Genomic DNA, 26,182 nt, shown 5'->3' with positions numbered 1-26,182 from the left:
CGGATGTCGTATATAATGCTTTGTTTTCATGAGAATCAGTGGTTTCTGAGTGGATGAAAAGGCATTTGAAAATCATTCTGATGAACACAGACAAAGCTATCTTCTCAATTTACTTACTCTTATTAAAACCTATTTTCCAAGCTTCAGTTGTCATAAACCCAAATATAAAATACCATAGTAACACAATTGGGAAAATGTGTCTCCAGCTTTTGAAGTCTAGCAACTTCCCCTAGAAAGTCCTAATCATATTTCCAGTGGATTCTACAAGGCATTATCTAGACTAGCACTGTTGGACAGAAATAGAATGCAAGCCACAGGTATAGTTTAACATTTTCTAGTTGCCATAGGAAAAAAGACAAAATGAATTTAAATAATATACTACATTTAACCCAACATATCCAAACTATTCTTTCAACGTATAATCAATATATAAAGTTGTTGAGATATATTACTTCTTTTTCATATTAAATTTACTGCATAATTTCCATTACAGTCTAAATCAGACACTAAATTTTCACTGTCTTTTTTTTTTGACTTTTAATTCAATTTTTTTATGGAGGTACTAGGGATTGAATCTAGGACCTTGTGCATGCTAAGCATGCGCTCTAACCACTGAGCTCTACCCTCATCTGTCTAATAGATTTCACAAAATTTACAGTTGAAAAGGTGAATGCCCATACCCAAGCTGTTCTGAACATATTTTAAAAGATTTTTAATAACTGAATCTAGTACATTTTCTAATTAAAATGAAATAGGTTAAGAATTCAGTTTCTCTACTGCCCTCACTCACTTCACGAGCCTCACATTAGCTGCCGGTGACCACACCACACCCCGCAGGTTAAATCCAGGGGCCGTGAGCACCACACAGGGATGAGTGGAGGCACGAGGTGGGATGTCATCCCACATCCTTCAGAAGTATCCTAAACTCTGGACAGACAATGGCTACAGATGACCCATGTTTCTTTTCCTTCATTTCTCCAAGTGCAACAGTCAGTCATGAGAGTCCTCCAGACTGAGAGCCATTTACAGAGAAGGACAACGGGGCTAGAGGTACCTCCTGCCCCTGTACTCAGAGACGACGGCACTCAGCAGGAAGAACACAGAGAAGCTTAGGCTCCATCATGTCAAATCTTTCACTTTCTTCTTCTCCATCAATATGTGTCTCTCTTCCTCCCTTTAACGACCTAACCAATTTCCCTGGGAGCTGAAAAACAAGTTCGTTCAGGACGCTACTCTGCAGAGTTTCAGCTCTCCTCCCCAATACGAATTATCACTGTGCACTGCAATCTTTTCTCATTTGGATCATTCCCAAGCTTGGCCACAGTCCTTAGGAGAGGCCCAGAAATACAATCCAACGGCAAGTCCTAAAGGTCTGGGGCACTTGGTTTAACACTAATTACTTCGACCATCCAGAATTTCAAACCATAAAACAGAGGTGTAGTCTTCTCAAAAGATACTGCACCCCCATCAGAGGAAAGATGCACCTAATTAGGAGAAAATTAAAGCAGAAGGAAAGCTCTACGTGGAATAAAGACATGATTCAACATCCCTGGGGACTGAGGAGCCTGGGTCTGACCTGCCCTCACCTGTCTGACCCGACTCCACGCAGCAGGCGCAGCGGCTGTCGGAAAGGAACGAGGCTCCCTAGGCTGTGACTGACACTTCACCCGAAGGACCTTCTTCAACGGAAGAACGTTCCATAAAGACCTTTGATAAGACACATCCCCTCGCCCCATACACTCAGCCTCTTACCAAGACTAACCTTACAGGTTTTAAGCAACTAGTATTTATTCTTTGACCAAGGCTAGCCATCCTTACCTGCTTTCCCCTACTTCCAAGACTAGAAAAAAACCCAAGTACGACTCCGAAGAAACAATGCATATTTCCCCCGCACTGAGTCTTCCCTCTAAAACTACAAAAACTGCCAAAAGAGGGGAGGGCAGACTGGAGTCTCAGTTTCCTAAGCTATAAAATGGAGACAACTGTGCTCACTGACTGATGAGGTTTTGTGTAGATCAATGGAATTAAAATAGGTTAAAAAAAAGGCCATGCAAACCACAACATTATTATTCTCACACAGTGGTTTCCATTTCTTTCAGACCAAGGTTCAAAGACTAATGCCGATTCCCACATCCACGCCCTTCATCCAGAGCTAACAATGATGAATATGCGTTATAACCTTTTATACATGAACATTAGATGTTAGATGGTGGGAAACAGAAGAACGGGCAGTATTCTCCTTGATTCAGACTAGAAAAATACATCAGTCTGATTTCCAAGGCTGGTCCTGAGTGGGTTCCATCTAGATTATAGGACCAACACTGAGCAGGTCGGAACCTCCACACGGTCCTGAGAATCCTAAGACGTAAATAAAAATCCCACTCATTTCAAGCCACTGTCAACAAACACCTTTTAGTTCAATAAAGGTGTTTTGAAAACTTCTTATAATTGACTGTAGGTTTTTAACTCTCATCCTGGCCCAGTGCCTTCAGCAGCCCCTCCCCACCCAGGGACTCAGCTGCGGGGCCCCCAGGGGGGCTCCCTGTCCTGCGTCTGGTCGTTGTGGCCCAGGCCAAGTCTCCCAGCTCGTGCTCACTGCCGTCCTCAGCAGACCTTGCCCTTGACTTTGCATCTGCACCTCCCCTCTGCACAGTTCCTTGTTTCAAGGTTGATGGTTTGCTGGAGCTTGGACTTCCATCTTCCTGTGTCCACGTCCACGGCTGTGGGTCTCTCTCACCTTCACCTGCTTCTCAGACACCCCCAAATCACACTGGAGCCCCAGCCCCTCCCAATGACCCTGGAAGGGAAGGTTGTCATTAGCATAAACTTCGCTGGAGCGGGGGCTTTGGCTGTCCTTGCACCCAGAGCAGCGCCTGTGGGCTCACAGCCATGATCGGTACATATTTACCAAATGAATGAATGAGCCTCATTAGATAATCTCACCTAGCACCTTTCTCGATGCCAACACAAACTCATCTTTTGTCCTCTGTTTCCCCCGAGGGCCATCGAGTGACTTCTGGACAAAGCTTTAAGCCCAGCTGTCTACACAGAGATCTTGGATGTGTTGCTAGCACTGCCCTTCCCCTGCTCCTCCTTCAGGGGACACGCTCCCTGTCCTCTTCCCAGTGAACGTGGCTTGTTTTCGACTGTATTCCAGGTCATTCCGAGTTCCTGGAACACCTTCCCCAGTCACCCCACCTCATCAGCTCCGCCGCCTCTCACACACATACTGTCTAATGCGCTTACAGTTACTCCAATGCTGCCATCATTCCTCAAAGACACTCTAGAGACACTCCTCTCAGGAATGCCAGAACCAACCACAGGTAACAGTTTACTGCTATCTCTTGTATCTGACCAAAAACAGTTTCAAGTATAGCTTGGAAACCTTACCCACTGGACTTGATACCAAGTGACTTCAGCTATTTCCCAAATTCAATTCCCACCTCAGGGACCAAAGTTGTTCATTACTCTAATTATCTGTGTCACGTTTCTCTCCCATCTAGATGACAAGAAACTGGGGACACAGATGACATTGGTGCTGTGGACTGTGTCACCCCAAGCACGGTGCCCAATGCACGGCAAATACACAACTAATAACTGGTGAGTGAATGAACAAATGGTCTGAAATGGACACACTGTAACTGACTATACGTCAATTAAAAAAACAAACGATCTGAAAACCTTTCTGAAAGGTTTTTCTTTGATTTAACAGATACATGTCTGGTACTGCTAGGTGCTAAAAATACGGAGATCAGTAAAAAAAAAATCTTCTTTAAGGAGCTTAAAGTCTAGAGGGGAAAAAAATAAGGAGAAAGAAAAAGAAGGTATCATTTACTGTCAACCCTCATGTGACAGACATACACAACATTTCACTTAAATTTCCCCTCAATCAAATAAGTATGACATTTAAATCCCCATTTTAAAGACTCAAAAAGTTGGGTTCAGCAACGTTGCACAACTTGCATCATGTTAATAAGTCAGTCTCTGAACCCAGAGCCTATGGACAGTGAGACCTAGGTCCTTTCTTTCTTGACACCAAGCAAGAGCTGTACAAATCAAGTAAATGTTTTGTCTTTTAAGCGACTACTTTTGAAAGTCCAGAGGAGACCCATTTACATGGACATCTGGGCGCTGGTGAGGGTCTACCCCTTTCTACTCCACCCACACTACTCTAGAAATCACGTTAGGTGACACACCAAGCCTGATCTCACTACGAAGGACTCCAAAGACCACCTCCCCGAGCCCTCACTCACACGGGCCTCAAGGAGGCAGAGGCTTATCCAGTCAGTGACCCCCGCTCTGTGCCGATGCTGGGGGGATGGTACTTTCAGTAGAAGTTGCCAAATGTTGGGGGACCTACAAATGCCTACGGAGGGCTGGGTGGACCACGCAGCAAATAGACGCTGGTACACGTGGAGCTGGAAGGGAGGAGAAGGCTCAGAAGTGGGAACTATTGTCACTAAAAGGGGCCACCTTTGGGACACGTGCCATCAACGACCACGACATCTTGCCCATTCTTCAGTAGAACGTGAGGAATGGGCCCTTTAAAGTCTCATCGCAACGGCATTTTAAAGAGACGGAAGGTTTTGTATTGTTATCATAAAAGATGTTAAAATCTAGGGACCAGGCTTCCCTTTCCCTGAGATTTCTTCATTCAGTTCTAAAAATATTTCTCAGCAGACAGGGTGGTGGTAAGAGCGATGGCTCGGAGACACTCAGGCATGTTTTGAATCTTGGCTCCTGCACATACTTCGTGACTCTGCAACGTTACTTCAACTCCCCACATCTCAGTTTCTTCACCTATATAGTGGGGGTAATGACAGCGCTGGCTCGTTCTAGCTCAAAAGTCTGTGAAGGAGACAATACATGAGAACCCAGCACAGGGCCTGGCGCATAAAAAGCTTAATGAATATCCATCACCAGAACACCTGTGGTAAACCTTCAGGACGTACAGATGGATGTGCATACGGATATGGTGATTTCTGAGATGGCTTGGTGACTCCATCTCTGGGGGAGGCTCAAGATATCACATAATTACACGGAAGACTGTGTGATAAGACACAGTGGTCATGTAACACTACTGTCCATTAGAGAGTTTGTCACCTTCAAGTGCCTCTGCAAATCACCTGTTTTCTAGCAGGAAAAACAACAGTGGAAAATGGAAATCAAAAGATTCAGTTTCTATAAAGATGCTGCCACAGGCTGAAGTGGCTGCTGGCAGGTCTGCACGTCCTGAGATGAGCAGATAATCCATCTCTCTGGATTGGGCAGATACTCCAGGAGAGAGATTTCAAGGCTCTTTCTGCAACACTGTTACCCACTATTGCCCAAAGAGAAGACGTGACTTTCTTCTTTTGATTAGCATGTGAGTAGCTACTGCGGGCGCACCATGTGGTCTGCTGAGCAGAGGTTTCTCTGCTGTCTCTACAAGTATCAGTGCAGGGGGCCATTGCCCAGTGTCAGCTGCCCCTGGGTTTACAGACTAAGTCTTCAGTACCATCGAGCATGGGGTGGGTGGTGTGGGAAGTGCCTGCCTTGCTCTAATCACGAGCACATGTCATTTCTTGCATTGAGGAAACTGACTGCTTCCCCAGTTGGTTCCATAACCACTCAGGGGCAGTGTAGCCTGATGTGAGTTGTCAGGAGGAGGGCCTGGTGTACTTGCACAATCAGGACCCACTCACTGTGCGCTTCACTCTCCTCTACTTGTAACATACATCTTGTCTATAACCTCTGAAATTAAACAGAAGGGACAGGATGGAAACAAGGTGATGTGTCAGGCAGCACAGTGAAGGGGAAAGAGCTGAGGACAAAGAAGGAGGTAAATCAAATACATTCAGTGCCTTCTACGTGCCAGACACTTAAGATGGGGTACCTTTCTGTTCCATGAATGAAGAAACCGAGTGTCAGCAAACTTAGAGAAGTCACTTTTCCAATGTCACACAACAAATGGGGCTAGAGTTTGAATCAAGGTATGCCTGATTTCAAAGCCAAGACTCTATACATTTTCTCCCCCAAATGAGGAGCAAAGATCTTTGGCAAAAGGAAAAGTGGCCCCATAGACTCAGGAAGAAGAGTAAAAAAAATATTAGACTATTTTAGAAAGTTCTGGTGTTTCACAAGGTGATTGCAAACCTGGAGTTGGGCAATTGAAATAGAAAAGAGCATATTCTGACATTCGAGGTAATCGATTTAGCCCCGTGTCAGGGCGTCCTAGTAGCGAGGGTCGTTCGAGGACCTCCAGGGGCAGAAAAAGGCAGGGATGTCTGTGTCGGGAGAACCAGGAGAGCCATCCACGTTCTCCCTGGCACCGACAAAAAGCGCATTCAAACAGCACCGTGTGAGATGGCAGAAGATGGGGTGGAATATGATGGATGGAAGTGCCCTAAGCATGTGGAAAGACTTGCACTTAAAGGACACTGTGCTCCTGCGAGCAGACTGTCCTGAAGGAGATGCAGTCCATTTTCTTCGCCAGCCTCTCCTGCTTTCTGCTTCCTGCTTCTTTCCTCACAGTACACTTGAGCAGGGAGGGGCCCGAGAAATCGTGACCAGCGTCCTCATTTTTCAGATGAAAAATCTGAGGCCAACAGAAGGATCTGCAGTCACACTTCTTGTTTCAGAAATCAGGTAGTGACCAGTTCTTGTTTTCGTTCCTTACCACATACTGGCGTAAAGAGGAAAAGGGTAGACAGAGAGACAGAAAGAGAGAAACCAGAAATTTTACCTTGGAGACACACAAATATATCCCTACTCGATCTCACATTTCCCTCACTCCGCGGCTGTGTGCTTGGAATCTTCCTCTACTGAGTGGCATTCAAGGTGTGCACTGCATTGTTCGCATACCACCGTCAAGGTCATTTCTAAGACAGCTGGCTGGGTTGAAGGTTAGGACTTGGAGGAGGAAGGGTGACTCCTTATGCAGGGCCACCTGCCTGGTCACCTTGGATGACCATCCCGGTTGACCTGGGATTGAGTGGATGCCTGGGATATGGGATTTCAGGGTTAAAACCAGGAAAGTCCCAGAGAAACCGGAACAAATTGGTCCCCTACTGGCTTCAGTACAGCCACAGCCTCAGCTGCGCTAATGGACCCAGGCAGATAAAATGCATTAAGCTGGACGTTTTAGCTGGTATGACACCAGCTAAACGGCAGTTAACATTTCAAGTTTTTTACAAAAAGAAGAAGAATGAAGATTAATGACTGCAAAGAGCTCTGAGCCCTTGGGGAGGAAGGTATTCTCAAAGTAGGAAGTGTTAAGTCCATAAAAGAAACAATATGAGAAGGCAACGGGGCTTTTTCATACCTAACAAGTATGACTAAACCCCTAAACACTTCCTGTTCCGTCCCATGTTTTTCTAAAGTTTGCTTTTCCTTATTGGTCAAGAAGGTAGAAAAAAAAAAATCATTCTCTCTTCTCAAGAATAACAGTGGGGAATTTCAAAACCCCCAAAGACCTCTAACGTGTAGCCAGCTCTTGCTGTCAGATAGAAATACTGTGGAGAAACAAAGAGCCCTCATTTTTCTCCATAAGCATCCTCAGTTCTCGCCACCTGTGATTTTGGGCAAGTAGAAAACCACCAGATTAGAAAGATAAATACTTGCACTTAAGCAGCACCCATTCATTCGTCCATCTAGTTGTGTTTTCCATTAAAAAAAAAAAAATTCTGTTGTCATGAAACACTGTGACAGGTGCTGAGAATAGAGTACTGAATAAGGAGTATTCATCACGGTAGCCTCAAGACCAAAAACCGGTGTGGGGACTAATTCCTGGTTTCTCTGGAGAACGAGAGCCACTCTAACCTGAAACCTCATGTGAAAATCGCTTCTCCCAGGCAGGGCCTCCCAAACACAAAGAACAGGGCCACAAAGCCAACCTCACTTTCCCCTTTTCTGCGTCACCAAATGCACAGGAGGCGCTCGGCCTAGAAGGGGGCGGAGAGGAAGGGAGTCAAGGCGGGGTTCCACCGGGGAGCACGTCCGTGGGCCCCTGCTCACAAGAATGGCTTAAAGCTGCCTCTCCGCACACGCAGGAAAGGGGTTCTTCCACCGTCTCTAAGTTCCTCGAAGCATGGCTTGAACAAGTCATTTTCTAGGGAAGGACGCATGGCAGCCCACTGAGGGCACCTCGTTCCTTCCATTTCCAGTCTAACGGGCTGACTGTCGCACCCTCCAAAGCAAAAGGGGGTAACCAAACCAAGCGCATGACTTCCCCCATGTTCTTGAGGGGAGACAGTTGCCGACACCACCGTCTGCACCTGCAGGATGGAGTCTGGAGAACCTGAAGTGACAGGGCCATTAGAAGCAGAGAAGGACACTGTCCAGTGTCCACCAGCAACCTGGCCAGCCCAGGTGACCGCCCCGTCTCACCGAAGAGTCCACAATCATTGCACTCAGCTCTCCCCTAGGGCTGTGATGGACCCTCAGTCCCTAGGACTCTGGGTCCTGCCTCCACGCGGGCCTCCTGGGAGCTCTCGGGGGCCCGAGTGACTTAAGCCTTTGTACGCACTGTAATAGGCCTCTTCGAGTTCAGCAATTCCAGACCAGGAGCCGTACTGGACTTCCTCTGTTTGTACAAGTCTTGTCAGGCAGGTTACGCTGCTTTCCTGCCACTTTTGTTTCCAGACACCTCGCAAATGCCAAGGTATCAGGAAGGGAGAGAGGGACAGAATTTTCTCACCGCCATCCCAAAGGCACACGGAGGCCACAGGCTTTGCCAAAGGCCTGTTGCTGGATCCTTAAATGGTGGAGTGTGTTTTAAAGGATGGGAAGGGAAGAGCTGTCAAACATAAGGTCACAGTCAAGTGCTCTGTTTCTGTGATTACTGCTGGTCTCTCTCCAGAGGGAGTAAAACGCACCCCCAAAGCTGGTGGCAAGTCTTGTGGTTGCATCAGTATTCATTTTCACTTGCACGGGAAAATCCCCCACTAGCACATAAATGTGCAGGAACTCCCCTCTCTAGTTTGCAAATCTAGAAAAAGTAGGAGAGGGAAATTGAGTGCCTTTGTGAATCAGCAAAAACAAACAAACAAGAAAACAACAAACCCAAGGGAAAGAACCCAGGACAGCTAGTCTTCCCACCTTAACCCTCACATCCAGCACATCACAGGGAAAAATGATTATTTTTTTCACAACAAAGGAGATGACCTTCAACTTCAGGTGTGTGAGGTCCAAAAAAAAAAAAAAAAAATCTTGAAAGACATCAGTTATTTTGTGGAGAGGAGAATCCTGATAAAACAGCAGCCCAGGGCACAGTTCTTTCCGAGGTCAAGATGGTATCTAATCAAGGTCAAGATTGTATGAACCAAGAGTTCAAAGGCCACTATCTAACCCACAGTGTGAGTCAGTCATGTTGAGACTGCCTCAAGGTTAAGGCCAGAAATCCTCCAACTACGAGCAATCTCACCAATAGGAAAGGAAACTAGCTATTCCTGTCACATGTCCTTTTTATTCATGGTCCAGGTTGCCACAGGGCACCCCTCTTAGACCCGGGGGGAGTCCGTTAGTAAGCATGAAACCATACCTACCAGTCTGCAACCCCACTCCCACCTGCTCCAAGATGACGGAAGGAGTCTTCAGTTAAAGGCACAAAGCCTTCGAACAGGTCTTTGATCCTGATGTGCCCACCCACAGGACTGCACTCATGAGCACACCCAGAGATCAGATAAAATCCGGAAAACACGGGCAAAGTTCAACCGACAACTGCCCCTTCTGGGCCACGAACTGGCACACCTGGCCATTTGGCAACTGCTCCTTCCTTCAGCCGCTCTTACCTGCCCGAGCGGGAAGCAGCGATAAGGCCAAAGCTAGTTCATGTCGACTGCAGCGGCTTCCCACACTTGAGCAGAACTCAGTTTAGAAACAGAACCTTAAACTGCTGCCGATCAGGTCCGTGGGATGTCACAGGGCCATCAAAAAGTAAGGGACAGCGTGTGCCAAGGTGTTCTGTCAACTCGAAAGCGCCGATGTACGGTACTACACATTCTTATTTCGATATTCAGCAATGCCAAAAGTAGAACATTAAATTGTAAGTAAGCATTGATAGCAACTGTGAAACCACTAGGTAAGCGTGGGGCTGAAGACGACGTCAGGAGCAGGTCGCTGGTTACTCTGTTAAAACACTCCATTTAAAAAACCTTTTAAAGTGGTTTAAATATTTAATAAGCAATCAATACGTTGACATGATTTCCTTTAATTAGAAATGTCTATGATCCAATTCAACAGTGAAACTAGAGTCATAATCTTAACTTTGAAGGGCATCTCCAAGTAGCCTCAAGACTAACCCCGTCTCCTCTTTTACCACAAAGTACGTGAACCCAATCTTGCAAGGCGCAGACTGTTCTCTTGTGAGACACACTAGCGCTTGCCAGGGTATCACCCGTCCTGAATTTGCTTTTCTGGGCTGAACGAACATCCAGCTTGAATAAAGAGTCAACGGGCAAGAGAAGCCTTTACAGAAGCCCCATTTACTGAGTCATGTCTCACCGAGCCTCATAACTGGGCAGAGAGGCACCTGCTTGTGGAGGGTCCGCTCCCACGGAGTGTCAGAGGGGCACCTGGTCGGAGCACCCTCCGCACTCCTGTGGACTGCGGGGCCCGCCGGCTTCACCCCCACGCGTGTGATGCTGCTGAGACAGACCATTTGCTACCCCGCTTCCTTCGCTTTTCCTAATGATGTAAATCAGGTTTATTCCCCGCACTTTTCATCAAGCTTGTTAACTGGAAAGCCAGCTCCAAGTAGGCTGGAGGCTGTATTTTCTTAGTCCCTCTTATTTCTGATTTATTCTCTGAGTTTTCAGGATTATTATTCCTCTTAAGTGACTTCAAGTGACATGGAGGAAAGGGAGGAGGAACTTGGACACCACAGACAGGGCAGGATGCCCCCAGCAACAGTGTCCTTTTGAGGAGAGGATCCTAAACGATGGATTTATGGAAAAGAAAAAGACAGGTTTGTGGGGAGGAGGGTACAGCTCAGTGCGAGCTTAGCATGCAGAGGTCCCGGGTTCAATCCCCAGTACCTCCACTAAACAAACAAAACTAATTATCTCTTCTACCAAAAAAAGATGGGTTTATGGGGTGCCCATGTCACAAAAGTACTTCTGAGAGCCATGCAGGGGGCTCGTGCGTGAGGACAAACAGCCCCCGTAGCCTGTGGGATGCGTGCAAGTCAGTGTCACGCCAGGTTCCTTCCATACCAGGCTCCCTGTTGGGAGTCAAACCCCACATTCAGCAGATTGTCCTGCAGGTGCTGTTTGTTTAGATGCACAGGCAGGCTGCCTCCGCAGGGCTCCTCGTAGACCTTCTCCCCCTGCCCATGCATAGCCTGCCTCCCACCCACCTCCACAACACGGAGTAACCTCTCTCCCCTGATCTGATCGCAAGCTTGAACCTTGGCACTGAAATTTACTAGCTGTGTGACTTGGCACAAGTGATCTGGCCCCTGAACCTCAGTTTCCTTGTCTGTGAAGTGGAGATAAAGACGCCTACTTTGGAAGGCTGGGCAGATTAAACGAAGTCGTGGAGTGGGGGGCGGGGACTCCCACCCCGGTATTACACAACGCCGGGCACACAGCAGGAGTCTGTCTTCCTCTCTCTAGCCTGGGTGCTCACGGGCTTAATCTTGAACTGATTCGTACTTCTAAATTAGCATGTGTTTACCTACGATCTCCCCACTTTGTAAAGAATCACATCGCTTTTAATTGTTCCTATCCACCACGTGAGCTGTGTGCACGCTGAGTGCCCAATATGACCCTGTGGTCGGGGATCCTGAACACGTGGATCATTTCCCCCACATCCAGCAACACCCAGGCATGTTTCCTGAGGGAAATTACCGTGGGTTCCGGGTCCAGCCGCTCTCCCCTCTGCCCCTCCAGCTCTTCTCCCAAGCATACCCCTCTGCCACTTGGAATGCCCTTAAGAACCCTCAGGAGCCAAGTTATCCAACCATCTGATCACTTCTCGAGTGCATTTCTCTTGAGGCCACTTCTCAAGTCCATAAACATTTCCTGAGCACACACTACGTGCCGACGAGCGGCACTGTGGATCCTCTGCACACAAAAATGGGAAGACTCGACTCCTGCCTACCCTGGAGGCGGCTGAAGGGAGCCATCGGGAAGGCAATGAACACTCAAAACCACCCAGCATACCAGACGCTAAGAGACGAGAAGAAATGTGAGTCTTACGGGACAAAGAGGAAGAAGCCGTCATTCAGTCTTCAAATCCTCCTCTGAAATTTAAAAAAATATATATTGCCTTTGGGATGGAACTTTAAACGCACGTCACCTGGTTGAAATCGTAGGTAAAAGGGAAACCCCCATCCTGGACTGTTACAAAATAGGTCAACACTTACTAAGGCAAATGTCACTCCAGAGAAACTCTCAGGACTGCCAAGCCTTCCCGGTACCTTTTCTCATGTTAAGCAACGTACAAGGCAAAACAAAAGAACTTTCCTGCAGCTCAGACTTGGAACTCTGACCAATCCCTTCCACACCTATTCACAGCATGATATGTATTTAGCACCAGACTAGGTGTTGAGTTTAAAAAAAAAAAAAAAAAAAAGAAATATAAGTCTTAAAAGCTCTCTGCCGATTCCTGGAGAAAAGATGTGCTCTGATCAACGGTGAACCTGATGAGGAAAATGGGCAGAGAGGTGGGGGGTGGCCAGTTCAGGACAGAAGAAATGTGCGGTCATAAACGTCCAGTCTCCGCAGATGGAAAGGTGGGGAACCCAAGGGCAGGAGGACCAGGTTCACCTGAAACCTTGGTGACTTATGGTAAGGACGGTCTCCCCCACGCAGCTTCGCGCTGATGCAAAGCGCCCGGGCAAAAGCAGTTTGGGAAGGGCTGCCGAGGTCTCGTGCATGGACCACGCGGCCAGACAAGTCTCATATCTAGATACATGTCTACTACAAATACCTTCGTGAACTGTCTTAACCATTTTCCCAGCGAAGACTTTATTTCCACTTCTCCAAGCCATCATTCTTTCTCAGGTTCCCCTGCCCCAATCCTTCATTCCTGCACCAACTCAACCCTCTACTGATACACAGAGCAGAAATAAAGGCTTCCCAAAGGACAGGTCCGGTCCACCATGTGTCCCACTCCCCAGCCCCTCTTAGCAGGTACCAGGGTGCCCAGCACACAGCAGCCTCATCAGCAATGTCTATGGGACATCCAGCCACGGGTCAAGCAATGAGAAACAATGAGAAAACGGACCCTTGAAACATCACATAGGTTACAGATTCTCTCCCACCTGGGGATACATTCCCCCAATGCTGACCAGCCTCGATCCACTCCCTGCAATGGGCTCTGAATACCGAAGAGCCACGGACATGTGTGCGTGGAAGGAAACTTCCTTCCCGACCCTCAGAACACGCTCCCTCTCCAGGTGCTGCCGGCGAGGAAGGCTGTACACAGAAATCTTAAACCTCACCTAAGCCCTGGCCACATCAACTGTGCAAAACCAACCCGGATCAGGACCTGCCTGGGGGAAACTTGAGCTGTGAGAGTAACTGGAGACGCAGGCAGCTGACCGGCTTGTGAACAGGAGGCAGTCACAGTTTAGTTGCGAGTTTCAACCGACTGTAGCCGGGTGACCCCTGACAACCACCTTCCCCACCAGCCCAAGAGTTGGGCTGACTCGCAGCAAATGGGTGGAGGAAGGAGAGGGGGCTTCGCAGACCAACGCCAACTCTGCTGGGTCGGAGAGCACAGGGTGGCTTCCCATGGCCAGTTCTCACTCCCAGGACCCTCAGGGGTGTGGGTTCCACTCTTCCCAACCAGCTCCCCACATGCTTCCTGGAGGCTCTCCAGGACACCTGGCCTTGTCCCAGGGAGAACCTGTTTAATAGCTGTTGACAGGTAGTCCAGGTAGCGGCCAGGGAGATGGGAGCTTGGCAGACAGCTGGCGGGCTCACCTGGCCTGGGTGTGAGGGTGCCCGCCCTCGGAGGGGAGAAAGAACAGAGGGTAAACTCAGCAATGCGTCCGTCAAAGAGAAGCAGGACAGGATGAAGGACCAGAAGTGGACCCTGATGGATAAATCCAGTTTGAAGTGTCAGGATGACGAGATTCGTGTAATAAACGTTCACCAAACTCCGGCTGTGTGCCTGGTACCAGGCTGGGACGCCGAGCCGCGGAAGGGCTCAAAGAGCCACATTCTGGGAGGGCACGCTTTAGAACAACAAACGTGCACTTGCTTTTGTCTTCAGAATGTTATTAACGTCGTTACCACATTGATCATGAAGAGCAAGAGGGGATGGGAGGCGGGTAGGACGGGGGGTATAATAGAAAAAGAGGCTTGTGGGTATCCAGTGGGATAGTACTTGTGAACAGCTGGCCGGTCTCTGGCAGACAGTGAGTGCTCAGTCAATGTTGGCCATTCTCTTCATTGTTATTACAGGGACCTCTAACTGCATCATGCTGCTCTACACGGAACACTTCCCCTCCAGCAGGCAGTAATCTAAGGGCTTACCGTGTGCTACTTCACTTGATGCTCCAACTCTACGAGGTAACAGTACCCCCACGGTACCAATGAGGAGACGTAGGTACCAAGAGAGGATGCCCGCTCTGTCCGCCCAGTCACACAGCCATCAGGTGAGGTGTTGGGGGTCAGACCGGGCGTCTGACTCCAGAGCTCAACCTCTTATCCGTGACTCCCGTGGTTCTCAAGATGCGGTCCCTGGAACCTGGGAACTTTTTAGATTTGCAAATTCTTGGTCCCAACCAAGCCTCGTAAATTAGTAACTCTAGGGGAAGGGCCCCACAGATGGTTTTTCAAAGCCCTCTCGGTGACTGGGGTGACACCAACGTGCGAGCACCCGGGCATTCATTATATTACAGTGCTTCTCCACACAGTGGCTAAATTAAGGCAGATAATAAAATACCTGTCCCTCACCAGGACCGGCCTCGTCTGCACAAAGGTCGAAACACGGGTCATCCCTGTCACTCAGTTTAGGGAGTAGCCCAAGGTTGGAGCTTGGACGAGCAATCTCCACAGTCATTATTTTCAGAGAAGTCGATTCGGCTTCTCTGATTCCCTCCTGCAACTTGAAGAGGCGAGGAGGGGATGAGGATGGTTTAACTCCTTCACAGCACCCCAACGTCAGTGAGTAGTGTCCTGAAGTATCTACCACTGATTGAAAATGGAACCTGAAAAGGAAAGCTTTGCTTCTAACGTGTTAATGTAGCTTCTGACTTTGCAGGGGCTGTCGGTCCTTTCTCAGGAGTTAGTTCAATGATTCAAACCCACCATCCGGGGGGGTGGAGGCGCTAAGCCTTCTGCCTCTCCTCCCTGAGCAGCTCACCTTTGTGGCCACTTCACTGTTCATTAGCACCTCCACGGAGGATAAGCAGGGGAGAATGAGAGGTGAAGAAACTCAAGCCAGTCAATTTTCCTCTCCTTGTTAGCAGTCCCGGTGAAGACTTGGTGGGAGAAGAATTGCTATTGGCTAAAATGAGACACGGGGATTATCTCCAGGCTCCCATCTTCCATGCCTTCTCTGCCCCTAATTATCACACACAGTCAAGCCAGCCTAACTTCACAGTGTTAACCCTGACTACAAGTAAACAGAAGCACAACGTAAAAATTCTAGAATTTCTACAGAGGTAGCCTATGGTCTCTTCTTACCTTAAATTACAGCCCTTAAAAATGGTCGTGGACAATTCTGATCACAGGTGAAAAACCTCAGGGACGTGGTCACATCTCTGGAGAGCCCATTTTCATTTTTAACAGCTAACTTTTCCCACCATTCTAACTTCCTATGACCTAACTGAATACACGCGTCTTCACTCTTCTGAGAAAAACAAGAAACCTAATTAGGCACCTGCTATATTCTAGGGTGCCAGACTCTCTGCTGTATGGTATCTTATACACATTGCCGCTTAGTTCTAAATCAACCTGGCAAGAAAATTTTATCCTGCTTTTGTAGGGAAAAACTGAGGCTGGGAATTTAAGCCCCAGAGTCAGTACATGCCAGAGCTAAGATCTGAACACAGAGCTGTCTTCCTGGCCCCCGAACCTGTGCTTTTCCCACTACACAAGTCAGCCTCTGCTAATCCCAAACACCTCCTGTCTAGCACAGGGAACTACATTCAGTATCTTGTAATAACCTATAAAGGAAAAGAATCTGGAAAATAGATATACACATACGTACAACTGAATCACTTTGCTGTACACCTGAAACTAATACAACATTGTAAATCCACTCTACTTCAATCAAAAAAAAAAACAAAACAAAAACAAAATCCCCAAACAAAAAACCAAGTCAGCCTCGCTGATAGATTTTTTTTTTTTTTTTTTGCTTCCACACAGAACCGCGTCTGGGACAGTGCTCTCAAGGCTGATCTGGGGGATGATGGTGCTCATTGCTCTTTGCAACTTTTAAAGATAAAGGCTGTGCCTCAGTGTGCTAACAGCATCCTCTAAACCCCCTCATAATATCTTCGGATACCTACTCTCTCCCCTCCTATCAGCTCTAGTAAATCAGCTTCCACCCTCTGCCGAATCCGTACAGACTGCCGCCAGTCTCATTCGTAGCTTCAGACTGGTGGGAGACCCGGCATTTCCTGCACCGCAGAAGCCTGAGGCCACGGTGGGAGATGAGGTCGGAAGAGACGCCTTCACTTCCTGGATGACTCAGGGCCAGCAAGTGTGCCGGGATGCCCACGCAGCAGCAGGAGCCAGGCCCTCGGTGTCACCACCCCATCGCTTCCTATTTCACTGAGGGAAGTAGCCAAGGGGCCCAGTGTGAGGACAGAAGGGGGAAGAGGGGACATGCTCTGTTCACAGTCTCCATCCCTATATTCCATGCCCTGGTGTCTGCTCCCATCCCGTCCCAGCCCCACCCTTGCTGGATTTTAGTGCCTGAATATGCCTTTCTCCTTCCCCCAGCCTCGCAGGCCAGGCTGTTCCCTGTGACTTTGCCTCAGGATCCCCAAGAAAGCCACAGCACCTTGAGTCTCTCCCTGGGAGAAACACAGAGATAAATTCACCTTTATTCAGCATCCCATAAAAATCTCCAACGGGCTTGCTTCATTCAGCATTAGCGGGTCCTTCCTCGCTGCCCCTGGGGAGTGACTTACTCTCAGTGCAGGAAACAAAGCAAAAGCTTGTCCTTCAGGAAGGAAAATCTCTTAATCCTGTCCCTCTGTATCCACAGCACTAATGGTTTCCCTCACAGTCTAGACCAGGAAGATCTGTAGCTCTCAGGGGTCTCAAGTTTGTTGGTATTTTTAATACGTATTACATCGCCCAAAGAGGCAGTAAAGTAATTTGAGGCGAGGACCCTATTTTCTTCACCAAAGAACATCTGAATGATGCTGGACGCCCAGCAGGGCCTCCCAGCCTGAGAAGCAAGCCTCCCGGCTGGAGCAAACAGATCCCAGACTCCAGGGACGTGGCCCCCTGGCCCCAGCCCCTTCTCCCCGTGGGTTCACGGGTGGGGCGGCAGCCTGGCCCACCCTGAGGACGCTTGCACCTCCTTGACTTCATCTGGTCTGTTTGCAGTCTGGAGATGCCAGAGAAACCACACTGGCTGCCCTAACAGACAGGATGCGACACTAAGCAAAGGCACTCGGCACGGCCTCAGCCAGCCCGGGAGAGAGGGGGGCCCAGACCCCAGGCTGCTGGGGTCAGAACGACTCCTTCTCAATCACGGGGCAGGCTCTGCCAAGGGCCCTCACAGTGACCGGGCTTGAGAGCCAGGGAGCCCTAAAAGCGACTCCCGATTATTCCAAAATACAACTTTGAGCACCAGTCTGGTTTCCCGTGTGCAGGTCCCGGGGACCCGCGCTTGTCTGAGCCTGCTCACCCCCAGAGGGACGCTCTGCTGAGGCCATCCTGGAATTCTTCATGATTTTTGAATGAGGGACCTTGAATTTTCCTTTTGCCTCGGGCCCCACAAGTTACAGAGCCAGTCCCGCCAAGCACTTTAACTCGAGTCAAAGAGTCACTTTGAAACACCTAGTACACCCGGGAGGTGGTGCCAAGGGAAGTCAAGCGCAAGCAAGCGAGCTGTGAGGCTCTGGGCTGCCAGCGACGGGCGAGGGAAGGATGAGCCCCCGAGACAGAGGAGGGGCCGGCCCACCGGTGGGAGCACAGGGCGCCCCGTACAGGCCAACGTCACCAGCGACAGTGGCCCCAGGAAGAGCTCCACAAATACGCACGCCAGCACAGCTCACTCTGGAGCACTGTTTTTTGGAGACTCCCCCAGTCCATCTCGGATCTTTAATGATGGCCCTCATCTTCTCACTCTCTGATTCCTATAAGGCCCGACTTTGCCCCTGGGTTCTAGAGAAGCTCGTTTGGAGAGGTGGCATTCTGTCTGTTTATACCTTTCTCCTCAGCGCAAGAGAAATCTGTATGAGATGAGGGCTGCTGGCATCGAGGGAACGCCACTTCCAGGCTTCAAGTCCAGACTCCGGCAGCTACAGAACGGGTCACACGGTCAGGAGTCCGGGCTGGGACACCGCCAGGACCAGAGCGGCAGGCGGGGATATGAGGGCCACTCACAGTCTAGGGTCTGGGTGGGCACAAGCTTCCCAGAGACCATCAACAATGGCAGACCAGAGGAGCAGTGCCCCAGGGTGCATGCTCTAAGAAGTGGCCTAGGGAAAACTTCCCCAAATTTTTTCCAAAGGAGCCAGCAGACAAAGCCAGTGCTTCTTTGGATGCTTCAAGAGCTGTCTTGTGATCACCTGCAGGTATGTGAGGTTGAGCCTTCTAGTAACGCTCTTAGACACGACAGCTAGAGACAGATGGGTGTTCCTTACTCCACCACACACACACACACACACACACACACACACAATTACAGTATTATACCATGGAAGGAAGCAGCTTGATCCTTTCTAAAGGACAGTTACTCTCTTTAGCACAAGGGGACATTCCAGAGCACCCCTGCCTGTCACTCCAGTCTGCCTTCATCCTCGTGCACCGCCTCTCTTCCACAACCACGAGGTCAGCAGGAAGCAGGTATGTTTTATGGGCTGCGTGTCACTTAGCACTGCCTCTGCATCCTAACAGGTGATGCGATGAGGGAACCGAAGCAGCAGGAGACCTGGACCAGGAGACCACTGACATGCATGAGACAGGAAGAGCAGCGACCGGCAAAATGAAGGTTTTCCCTGAAGCCCAGGGGGAAGCCCTCACCTGTGTGCACCGAAGGCCGGAGGCGCCCGCACCGCCTTCTGAAATACCTGCTCAGGTGAGAGCTTGCTGCTAACCATGCTGGCCCTTTACCTTTGGAATGAAAATCCACATAATTACTCTAGATGGTAGAGATAAAAAGTGTGCGCCTACTTGTAAGAGGCTAAGAGGCTGGGCAGTTTCTGGACTGGGTACCACTGCTTTAAAGCCACCAAGGTCTTTCGGAACTGGACGACACGAACATGGCGCTGAATCACTCCATATGGGAAGAAATAAGCGAAACCTAACACAGCCACTCAGATGGCCACTTCCCTCACTGCATGGAAGAAAAATCATAAGAATTTAGAGCTGGAGGAGCAAAGAGTGACTCTCCTGCCGGGGTCCCTTACTCAGAGACCCAGGGAGAGGAAGGGGATGCCTAAGGGAGGCGAGCTGCTGGCCTGCACGGTCGGCCTTCCTGAGCCTTTTAAGAGCATTTCCAGGACAGAGCGCGAAAGAGAGGAACCAGAGCCACTCCTCACACGTCCACCAATTTCAGCCCCAAATGGACCAGCCTCCACCAAACACTAAGACAAACGCCAGTGGTGCAGAAACTGAAGCCGTCTGGATGGAGCCCATTCGTTCAGGCCAACTCATCTGGTGGGGATAAATCAGCACCAGTCACCAGATCACAGCCCTGAGCTCCACCTAATTGGGTCCAAATGGTCTTAAACACAAGGGTAATAAGCAAGATGTTGCTTCCTTCAACTTCTCCGTATCAAACCCAGAGCACTCAGCCAACTCCCTTTTACCCAGATTGCAGGCTTGATACAGCTAGCTCAAAGGTCACCATTCTTCCCTGGCTCTCTATTTAGGTGAAGAAAGAACTGCTGAATATTTATTATTAGAAGAAACCTAATAAAGAAACCGGATAGATATTCTGATTTGGGTTCGTCCTCCCCTCTTACAGTTCAGATTTTTTTAAGGAACTCAAAAGCCCTAGGTACTTCCAAAGGTCACACTGGTTACCTGTGACCAGAGTCAGAGAATCAGCTGTCATAAACACTCAGTGATATCAGAGAAAACAAAACTTTGTCCAAAAAGAAGGAAAACGGTGTCTGACCTTCCTTTACAAGGTCAACTTATGGTCAGGAGTGGGAGACAGTGCTGGCTTAGCTGCCAGTGGGGCACGGAAGTAAAGATCACAACATGGAGGGGACAGACCCACATCCAAATCCGGGCATGCCACCTATGACCTGTGCGACCTTGGGTGAGTTACTTAACTTCAGAGTCTCGGTTTTCTTATCTTTAACGTGAAAATAACTAAGTGAAACAAGTTAGACAGAGAAAGACAAATATTGTACAGTCTCACTTATATGTGGGCTCTTAAAAAACCCTAACTCATAGGTACAAAGGACAAATTGGTGGTTGCCAGAGGCAGGGATGGTGGTGGGGGGTGTGTGTGTGAAGGTGGTAACAGGTACAAACTTCCAGTTATAAGATAAATAAGTAAGTCCTGGGGATGACGTACAGCATGATGACTGTAGTTTAACAATACTGTGTTGTATATTTGAAAGCTGCTAAGAAAGTAATCTTAAAGGTTCTTATCACAAGGAAAGAAGATAAGTCTATAATTATGTGTGCTGATGGAGTTCATGAAACTTACGATGGCAACTGTTTTGCAATATACACATAGATCATATCATTATGTTTCACCCCTAAAACTAGAATGTCAATTACACCTCAATTAAAAATAAATGAAAACATAAATAAAATGAAAACAGCCATCACCTACTTCGTAGGATTGTTGTGAGGAAGGAGATACTGCAGACCACGTGTCTACAGACCACCTGGCACTCAGTGAATGTCCAATAATGGCGAGCGTAAGCTCCAGTCCGGGCTCTGATGGTCATTTTGTATCTTGGTCTCATCCTCTTAATCTTCCAAACAAAACGCTTAAAATAAATAATGTCTAGGATCTATCTTGACTGGCAGCTCTAAGACAAGAAGGGTGTTCAACTCTATTTAATCCAGTCTATCTTGGCCAGTGAAAGAAATGACCTGTATAACACTGTAGAGTGTTCAAAGCACATGCTCATAAAATTATCCAATTTGTCACTCCAAGAATCCTTCCTGGCTTGCGTTACATAACAAAGACAGACGTCACCTTCCACATTCGAAGAGCCTCTCAAAACTATGTCTACATTTTACATCCTCCTGCCAGTGCCCAAGATCAGGGCCTTGGCGTATATAACTCGGAGAGGATTGTAATTATCTCTGAACTGGTTCTGAAGCTTCCATGGTCTCCTCCTTCCAATCCACGCCCACAGCCATCACTGCAGCACCTTCACTGCCTTCGAGCTGCCTTCGCTGTAGCCCAATCTCAGGAGCATGCCTCCCTTACCCTGTGGTTCCAGCCACTCACCTTCCCAACTCAAACATCCCGTCACCTCCACCAGGAAGTCTGCTCTGATCTCCCAATCGGAAATAATCACTCATGACCTTCTCCAGGATTCCGTCTATGTGTCTCTTCTAGCATTGACCATCGTTTGCCTCCAGTTACAGGCATTCCCTCAATGCCTATCTCTACTGCTGGACTGTAAGCTGCGTCTTTTCCATCTGTGGTTCTTAGCCTCCTAAGCCATGTTAAGCCATGCATATAGCAGGTAGTCCATAAAGTCTTCCGGAATTATTACTTAATTAGTTAATTGGTTTCAGCAGGCTCCTAATCAAATCTATGCTTGAAGAGAAGCAGCAGGGCTGGGTAGTTAGGCAATTCATTATCACAACATCTATGATTAGTCAGCGATCACCTTGGAGAGCCCAGGGAGCAGGAGGCAAGCCCATGAGATGTTAAGCAGGAGGCTGGTCAAGTCTTCCTTGGGAGCAGAGAGCAGGGAAGAGCAGCCCTGGCTACACCTGTGCCTGGGAACGAGGGCGGGGCGGGGCTGCTTCCCTCATCTTCCTTCTTTCTCCGTTTTCTCTCCCTTATCACCTCCTTCTTCCTCTTATCTCTACCTTTAATCCATCATTCACTCATTAGATATTTAAAGAGTGCTTACTATGTGTGAGGCACTGTTCTGGCACTGAGCATGTCCCAAAGTGAGGCCACTAGCTTACACTCTAGTGCAGTGCATCTCCAACTTCCAAGTCATCTGAGTTATGTGGGCATCTTGCCAAACAGCCATACTGGACTCAGGGGGTCTGGGGTGGGGCCAAACACCTGCATTTCTTTCATTTTGGGGGGTGGGTGGTGATGGTGATGTGGGTAATTATGTTTATTTATTTAATGGAGGTACTGGGGATTGAATCCAGGACCTCGTGCATGCTAAGCATGTGCTCTACCACTGAGCTGTCTCCTCCCTCCAAGTATCTGCAGTTCTAACAAGCTTCCAAGCATTTTTTTTCTTTCCTAAAAACCACCAGCTTTTTTATTCAGTTCAGAGGAGGACAAATAAACATGGAAGGCTGGCCCATTTAACCTGCCCAAAATTAATATTCCACTTCCTTCATCCATCCCACACTGCCAGAAATCTTAAAGAAATACCCAAAACTGCCAGAAGGATTTTGCTTCCTACTTTTTCTTAGCAATAACGGTCAATGAATTGCTTGCAAAGAAGCTGCTATTACCTTTAATGCTCACTGTGTCCAAGGAACCTTGTCCCTATAAGAAGTTCCACCATGCTCCATAGTTAAAGTTCCAGGCTGGAGACCTGGTTCTCAACCTTGGCTGCATGCAGGAATCACCTGGAAAGTTTTATAAAATACTGATGCCTGGGCCTCTTCCCCAGAGCTTTTGATTTAATTGTTTTGGAGTACAGCATGGCATTAGGCTTGTAAAAAGCTCCCATGGTGATTATAATGAACATCCAAGGTTGAGAACCACTAGTGAAGTGCGGACAGAAAATAAGTATTTATTTCATCTATAATACTAAGAAGGAAAAAAAGCAACGTAAGTACAACCGAAAGTGAAAGAGTGTATTATTTTATATCAGGTGGTCAGGAGACACACTTCTGAGGAGGTGACATTTGAGCAGATACCTGAAAGACAGGCAAGAATAAACAGCTGTCTGAGGGAAGAGCTACAGGTAGCAGAAACAGCATGTGCAAAGGCCCTGAGGTCAGAGTGTGGCTGGCACGTTTGAGAAATAGCCAAGGAGACTAACCTATGAGAACATTCACAGGGAGACTTCATTGAAACAATGGCTTATAATCATTGTAAAATTAAAATGGTTACCCTTAGCTTAATGGGAAGTCTAGGCATACAAGGCCTGAAGGAATTCAAAATGAGTAATAATCTAAAAAACAAAAACAAAAAACCAAAACACTCTGAGATGGGCAAATAATTGAAAGCAAGGGAAATGCACATGGATCTGTTAGGTCATTTAACCATCACAAGAACTATACCCAATAAATATTATCCCCATTTTAGAAACAAGTGACCAAAGGCTCAGAGAGGCATAGTCACCAGCCCATGATCATCAAAGGGCGAGATTAACTCCAGTCTGACTTCACAATCTGTTCTTTTTAGTTCCACAGTGAACTAATCACTCACTGGGCTGCTCTCCTTTTCTCTCCCTTCCCCTGTCCCCCAGCATGGGCAGGGTGGGTGGTAAAAGCAGGCATAATGTCAGAAGCAGGAGGAAAAAGGCACAAGTGAAGGGAGAGAAGAAAAATTAAGGAGGTAAAGGAAGCAGGGAGAAACACAGGAGGACGGTTGCCTCCTCCGTATGTGCCTTCAGCTTCTGACTGTTCACAACTGATGCTCATGTAAGCCCGGAGAGATGGCATGAGGGTTAATTTTCTGTGTCAACGTGGCTGGGCCATGGAACCCAGCTGGTTGGTCAAATACTGGTCTAGATGTTGCTAATGTTTTAGGTGAAATTAACACGTAAATCAGTGGACTTTGAGTAAAGCAGATTATCCCTATAATATGGGTGGGTCACATCCAATCAGTTGAAGCCCTTCATTAAAAACAGACAGAGGTCCTACAGGAAGAGGGAATTCTGCCTCCATGTTGCCTTCGGACTCAAGCTGCAGCATCAACTCTTATCTGGGTCTGACCCTAGAGATTTTGGACTTGCCAGGCTCTACCACTGCATGCGCCAATTCCTTAACACACACACACATGCACACTCTCTCTCTCTCCCCTCCCCATACTTACACACACATCCTACTGGAGAACCCTGACTGATACAGATGGCACAACCAGTAATACAATCCCCACCTGGATGAGGTGACCCAGCTCTGAGAAGTTTCCCGAGGTCACGTTTTCTAGGAAGCGATGGAACTGAGACTGGGGTCCAATCCTTTCCTCCGCACAGGCCACCTGGGTGGCATTTCACCTTCAGTCTCAGGCCAGGTTACAACGCTAAAACTCCCACCACACATGGAATGTTTTTAATAGCATTTTCATCCTTTAAAACAGATTGGGTAGATGCCCCGGGGAATAAGGCAAAGGCAAAAAAAAAAAAAAAAAAAAAAAAAAAAAAAGAAAATGAATAAAAGAAAAAAGGCAAGCACTTCATTTAGCCTATGGTTGATAAGATCACTGTCCTTCTGGCTTCTGGGGTTGCTAAAAAGTGAGTCAGGAGAGTCTGTATTTACTGGGGCTCAAACTTCCATCTGAGGATTAAACAAAGTGCTTTGTTTTTATGAGGCTGCCTCGATGGGTTAGAAAATAATGATAGGAAATTAACATGATCACAGTAGCCACGTTAAAATTTCAGGGCTGAAAAACACCAAAAAAGGGCTGGAGTTTGCTGGAGCCTTGACAAAACAGGAGACAGAAAGTGGAAAAAAAATAGAGAAAAGTGATTCAGTGATGCAATTCCACCCATGGGGTGGGGGTTGGGGGGCGGGGAAGAGGGATGGTTGGGAAATACCACACAATTCTTCCTCAAAAAATGTTGATCAAAATACTGGTTCAAAAATAATGATGTTGAAGAAAACAAGGAAATGACATATAAATCACGACTTCGCTTGAGTATTCCTCTATTTTTTTTAAACTCATTTTTGAGTAATTAAGAACGTGCCCCTAAAAGGGCCCAGAAACCATTGTTACCTTGTATGACTGATGTTTCGAAAATGCTTTAGGAAGAAATGTTTGTAAAGTCGCAGGAGCTGCACGGATCTCCCGCGGAAAACAATGGCATGCAGGAACATTCTCTTTCCTTCCAGAAAGGAATTTGGAGGCAGAAACTGTATCTCTGCACACGGCTGTCTCTGAGAGTCCGGGAGGGAGAGAACCAGGATATATGAAGACAAAAGAAGGGAAAGAGTTTTAAAAGGATATTTCTACACTTAAGTGAAGTAACTCCTGCTCCGTCTGCAACTGGATTGGAGAAAACTAACCTCACGGGGAGAGGCACTCCGAGGACTCCCTGCTTCTCTCAAGGCACTGCCGTCCCCCCAAAACAGAATTAGTCTCCATGAAAAGATGGAACTCACGCCCTGAGAAGCAGTTTTGGAAACTGAGTTGTATCAGACCTTTTTACTTCTTACCAGGCAGGAAAGAGAGTTAAAGACACTGAAGAAACAAGAATAACAGGTAGGGGGAGGGTACAGCTCAGTGGCAGAGCGCATGCTCAGCACGCATGAGGTCCTGGGTTCAACCCCCAGTCCATTTTTTTAAAAAAAGGTAAAGAATAAGAGGTGGAGTCATGGAGTCAGGGTGGGAAACCCGGGGGAACACAGGTGGGAAAAGAGAAAGGAGAGGCAAGATTGAGGCTGGGCTCCACTCTCTGGGGACACCCAGCTCTCCAGAAGAATGCACAAAACTTTCACACTACTTGGCCAACTCCATCAGTTAGCGGTGGTCATCCTAAGAGTGCTGTGATTATTAGTGACATCGGCCGTGCTCCTGGGAGGGAGAGGAGATGCCAAGGATTTGCCACGCTTGGCCGAGGCCTCTGGCCCTCCAGGTGAGGGCATCCTCACCTGAGTCAGGTGTGGGTCACCTAGTCTCAACAGGCAGACCTGTAATCTTAGGACCTGTTTAAACACAAAGTAGGAGTGGCTTTCTTGGTGTGAACTGAGGGGAGGCTCAAGACCCCACCCGCCCC

General features: G+C 48.0%; 1 protein-coding gene across 4 annotated transcripts in view; it reads right to left on the bottom strand.

Annotated features, from left to right (window-relative positions):
• Positions 1-26,182, bottom strand: part of ETV6 (ETS variant transcription factor 6) — a 222,443-nt gene that overhangs the window by 141,083 nt on the left and 55,178 nt on the right. The window lies entirely within an intron of this gene.

The sequence above is a fragment of the Camelus dromedarius genome, chromosome 25 (assembly GCF_036321535.1).
Source record: "Camelus dromedarius isolate mCamDro1 chromosome 25, mCamDro1.pat, whole genome shotgun sequence".
Classification (NCBI taxonomy): Eukaryota; Metazoa; Chordata; class Mammalia; order Artiodactyla; family Camelidae; genus Camelus; species Camelus dromedarius.
This window is presented reverse-complemented; position numbering and strand designations above follow the sequence as displayed.